Raw genomic sequence first — 6,000 nt, 5'->3', positions numbered from 1 at the left:
CAAAGAAAAAACTACTTTAATTATTATTTGAAAATTCACTAGGATTTTTGTTTAAAAAATATTAATAGTTTGAACGTAGATGCTTGTGTTTTTAGAGATTAGAAAATCTGTTCAAAAAGTTATTTTCAAAAATAAAAGTTGAATTACCCTCTGATAAAAAGTTACATTTTCAGCGGAGAAGATACCAGAAAAGAGAAAAATCTGCTGCCCATCATCCTTGCTTCACTAAAATAATTTTCCCCATTCCTAATTTAATGATTTGGATAATAAAATAGTAGTTCCAACAGCCTCGTTTTCTCTTTCACTTTGAGGGTCCATCCAGATGTCTTTTTGGCAATCTTCACGTATTCCGATACGTAATCTGTCAACAACTTTTACATTCCAAAAACCGAATTTGATCTCGCTTCTCTCTACAGCAAAAGTGGACTCAGTGGACTGACTTTTTGTTTATAAACTTATATTTATAAATAAATTACTAGTTGCATCAGGCTCCTACTTTAATTGAGTCATTCCTTTTCATCTCGACTTCCTATGCGTATCTCTATACGAAATCCGTTTCTATGCGATTAGAAAAGACAAAACACATGTAACACTCTAAGAAGAAATCATACACATGGGAAATTGAAGACTCAGACTCTCCACTAGAAGATTTTTCAGACTGAAACATTAACCATAAGTTTTCATTTTCTATGAAAGACAGGGTATCTATTCAAGTGTTCCCACGAGGTCAATACAAATGACTAGTCACGTGCACTTTCTCAAGCTTCTTATGTAATTTTCGTCTCTTTTCTATGACGTATTAGAGGAATTTCACATTTCCATGGAAACTGACAGCTGTCTCTTCATTTATGAAATTTTGTTGTGCAATTACGTTTTCTCATTTTATACAACGAATTAGGGTGCGGTTCTGAGGACGTCAGTGTAAGTCAATGATTCAAATATTATTTTACTCTTGGTTTAAAAGGAAAGTGGAATACTAATACGTTATGTTCTGTGAGCAAGATCTACGTACGTTTAAGAAGGAAAATGAAATTGGTGTCTGCTTACTGAGACTCATCGATTAAAAAATGGTAAGCTCGGACCAAGACAAAATAGTATTGTGAAGCTTTTCCGTTCGCGAATTTATTTCGAAAACATCCATCTACCTCTCAATACCCTAATCGGGTCTTTCCACAGACAGGGGGATAAGAAAGGAATAAAAAGATAGCTAAAAAATCATTATCTTTAAAAGGGTGAAGAAATAATAAAACAAATTGCCTTTTTTCAAAACATTAATCGACTCTGGAAAAGAAAATATCCTCTTGGAGGTAGGATCTGAAAATTTGTCTGAAACAAGTAATGATCTCAGAAAATGCCCGAAAAACTGCCGTCCGCGTGGATGTTGCTTTACTATGTTTTTCATGAAAAATTCGCAAACTTCGTAAGAAGAAGAACGATGTACAAAATATTCTTACATTGAAAGTCAATTTTTCCACTCAGGAGAGAGTGTTTTCAGATTTTTGCGGAGGAGTTGAGTTTTGCATTCAGTAATACCACATGCACAGAGTCAAAAGCAAAACTTGAATGTTGAGTGAAACTTACACTGTGTTTACACTCATGGAATTTTTTAATATTTCTTCGTAATCCCTAATATCTTTCACTACATTTTAATTTCAATGTTCCCATCTTTTTGCATATCGAAGAAGCTGAACGCAGCCATTCAAACTTTGTAAACCTGAATATGTGCCAACCCATAATTAGATTTTCCTATTTGGAAAGTTTTCACGCTCTATTGGTTTTTTCTATGATACGGAAAAATTGAAATGAAAAGTGAACAGGGGATAAAAATTACGCAGAAACCTTGAAGTTTTATTCAAATTTTTATAGATAGTTTTTGAAAGAATATGGAAAGATTGCATCAGCTCATAGAATTCAGAACAACCACAACATGTCTTTGCAGTTTTTGATGATGAATACCATTTAGAAAATAGATTTCTGCTCATGAGCTGCTGGAATCTGTTAGTCCTGTTCTCCAATAAAACAGTATGACGCCAGTAGCCGTTTTCGTTCTTTTAATGATCATCATTTCTTATCTTCACCCCATCATGTGACTTGTTTATCACATTTCGCTAATCCTGTGGTCACGTCATGCTCACAGGAACGCATGACCAAGTCCATGTAGTGTAGTGGAGCGTTTCCGCTTGATTATCCATTTCAAAGAAGTCATCTAACACTCAAATTGGTTTTTAGCCACAAAGAGTGGATGAGAACTGAAACATATGTATAATAAAATATAGGAGAACTAGGGGAAATAAAAATGCCGTTCACTCTCGAAAGTACAATGTTCTGTAAGGATTGTCCACGAGCATTATATTGACACACAGCACGACACTTTTTCGGTATTATCAACTTTTCAGTACAAGTGTTGTGAAAAAAATTCATATCTTTGTAATTGAAAAAGTTTTCGTGTTCATCCTAGAAAATATCCCCGCTGACGTTTTGTATGAAATTATTTTTACAGACAAAACGATCGAGAAAAAGGTTTTTTTTAATCCAAAAAAGTCCTTTTGTAGAGCTACATAGATCTGCTTTCACAAATATGAAGATTTTTTCTCACCTGTTCTTAGGCACCAAACAAGATATAAGTTGTTTACCACCTGCTTTCTGTTTGTGGAGGAGCAACCAGCTGACATTCAAATGTTAATCTGGTGTTTGCCTCCAAAAAGAGAGAGAGAGAAATCTTAGAAGGGGATAGAAATGGGCGGAGAAAACAAGAGGACTTAGTATAAAAGAGAAGGAAGCCTCAGAAATCTCATTCCCTCTCTCCCTACAAGCACAATGTGAGTCGTGTTTGGAAAAATAATTTTATTCTGATTTTTTTTGAATACTAATATTTATTTTCGGGTGTTTTTACTTGTATTTGACTACTGGTATGTCATTTGGTGGAGAATTCGGATGAGACGTGAGTTTTGGTTTACGCACTTCATTAGATCTGAATTCAATTACTTTATTGATTTTTGATTATATTTTTTTTAACGAAAAAAGCTATGATGTTATTATAATGATAACAACGAAAAAGGCAGTCTTCTACTGTTATTTTCAGTTCAAAAATTTACGAGGTTTTTTATTGATACTATTCATAGTTTAAAAATAGTTGTTCGTGTATTTTGAGACTAGAAATTTTTTTCAAATTTTCAACTCGAATCACCATTTCACAAAAACCTACATTTCCAGCAAAAAATAATCCACAAATGATTGGACGGGTGGAAAATGAAGCTGGTATTCAAATGGGTGTGTTCAACTTTCTGCTGTCAGGAGAAGTGCAACTTGTGAAGATATAAAAATCCATTGCTGCCCATCCTAAATATTTTTATTATTTTTAAACTCTTTTTTTTTCAATAAATTAGTAGTTCCATCATACATCTTCTTTTTCAGAGTCATTCCACTTCATCTCGGCTATCTTCGCTTCTTTTAATACCTAATCCGTGTCTATCTCTTATCTCCCAAGATTAGAAAAGTCAAAACACTTGTGAGAGACTCTATCATGTGATCATGCAGATGGAAATTTGTAGACTGGTTTACCTATTCATTCCACATACAGATTTGTGCCGGTATATGGTATCAGTGAACCTGCATACTTTCAATAGAACTAATTGACATGTTTTATTACCGTCAGTTTCCTACTTTCGAAATAAACTTTACTTCCGTCTTTACTTCCGCACAGCTCTGGTGCCAACCCTTAATTAAGTTTTCTAACTTTGACGCTCTATTGGTTTTTCGCTCATTTCTTCGAAGAAAATCGACAACGCGAAAAAATTAGATTATAAGTCATCAGGGGATCGAAAACACGCAGCTTCGTTGAACTTTTGACTTTATGAAAGAAATTTATCAAGTCAGATAGGCAACAAGGATGAGTATGGCAAGATTACGTCAGTACATGATGAAAAAAAACCATTTTAAGTAACAGATGTTTGCTCACAAGGCGCACAAATCTGTTAATCCTGTTTTCCAATCATACAGAACAAACACTTGTAGCCGTGTACATTTTTTGATGCTCACCATGTGTTATGTTAATCGAATCGAGAGATTTGTTTTTTACACCTCGCTAATCCTGTTGTCACGCATGACCAAGTCCAAGAAGCTATTGTGAGCCAGTTATCTGCTTCTCGCTGCTCTAATCGGATTTTAGTCACTAAAAGGAAATAAGAACTGAAAACTGGAAGGAGATGAAAGATAACGAGGGGGAAATAAAAAATCAAAATGAACTTCAGCCTTGAAAAGAAGAAAAAAAAATTTTGTAAGAAGAATGATTGACCTGGCAAAGACATTCGGTTGAAACACACATGGGAGATAATGGAAGAACGTGTAACACTTCTTCAGTATTATCAGAAAACAATGTCCTTGACTTCTTCAGTATCATCAAAAAATAATGTTCCTGAAAACACACATAATGAAAATATTTGTCAATTCTGTGTTGTTTTGAAAGACAATTCATATCGTATTATAATTAAGGGAAAGGTTTTGTGTACATACTTTTTTGCATAACTGAATCTGATGTAAATGTTTTTCTCACGCGTCCTCAGGCAACAAGCTAGATATAAGTTGTATAGCACCTTATTTCTGTTTGTGATGGATTATCAAATCAACCGACTGACTTTCAAATGATAATCTGGTGTTTGTCGCCAAAAAGGAAATTAGAGAAGGAAAGAGAGTTGGGCGGAGAGAAAGAGAGGAATTGGTATAAAAGAGAAGGAAATCTCAGAAGTTTTATTCCCTCTCTCCCTACAAGCACAATGTGAGTCGTGTTTGGCCAAATAATTATATTTTGATTTTTATTGAGTACTAATGTATATATTCGGGTTTTGTACTTGTATTCTACGACTGGTATAAAATTCTGTGGACAATTCTAATAAGATGTGAGTTTTGTTTTATGCAGTTCATTATATCTGAATTCAATAACTTTATTGTGTTTTGATGTAGGTTTTAAAAATAAATAAAAACTGTTAACAAAGAGAAAGGGCAATTTCTATTGTTATTTTTAGTTAGAAATTTTAAGGGGACTTTTTGTCGTTTCAAATTTTTGAAATACGCCGGAAGCACACCAGTGAAATAGGTAAAGCTTTTGTTGCGTTTCAAGTATTGATCTGCTCGGGCACATGTGAGACTTTCTTAGATCTTGATTATTCAAATTTTGATCCATTGCTATTGGTTCTGGTAAAACTAGGGGCAGTTGGCTATATTTCAGTCATAATCTCCACAAATTACACAAAAATTTGAGTTGTTATTTCAAAACAGTCACAGAGAAATCTTAATTTGATTTTTTGGTATTTTTCTTTGTAGAATGGTCGAGCCTACACACACGGGCTGTCTGAAATCTTTTGTCCTTTTTTCCTCATCTCAGAGGCTCATTTTACTTCTCAATTCCTGTCTATTGCTCTCCGCATTCTAAAACTATCTTGATGAATCATTCGAGTTTCCAATCAGTACTCAATTGACAGTGATTGTTAATTCTAAATTTCCAGATGTATCTCTCAGTGCGTGGATATTCTTCTTTTTAATCTCATTGCTCTCGTCGTATTTATCTGTGGTCTCATCCTCACCATGATTTCAGCAATCTGGTTCCCAGAACAGTGGTATGTTGTTGGATGAACTCCCTGAGACCGTTACAGTGACAAACTACAGTAACCCATCTTTCTTAAGTTTAACTGTTTTTGCATTTTCTGTAATTCTTACTGTACCTGTAATCCTTGATTTCCTTCCGAATCATTCAATTTATTCCCTTTTCTTTTTTCCGCTATAATAAATGGGTCACTGAGCAACATAAATCATTTGTTATTTTTGTCGTTATCGTTTCAAAAAATTGGTTTGGAGACTTATTGAAAAGCGGGGTTGGTGCTTATTCCCTTGGTTGAAAGATTTCACGGTTTCCGAAAAAGGTTTGTCACTGTAAAAAGTAACACTGACAAAACATCTATCAATGCTAGCAAGTATAATTTTTCTAAGCTTTCAAATTTTACTCAC

The sequence above is a fragment of the Caenorhabditis remanei genome, chromosome X (genome assembly GCF_010183535.1).
Source record: "Caenorhabditis remanei strain PX506 chromosome X, whole genome shotgun sequence".
Lineage (NCBI taxonomy): Eukaryota > Metazoa > Nematoda > Chromadorea > Rhabditida > Rhabditidae > Caenorhabditis > Caenorhabditis remanei.
This window is presented reverse-complemented; position numbering follows the sequence as displayed.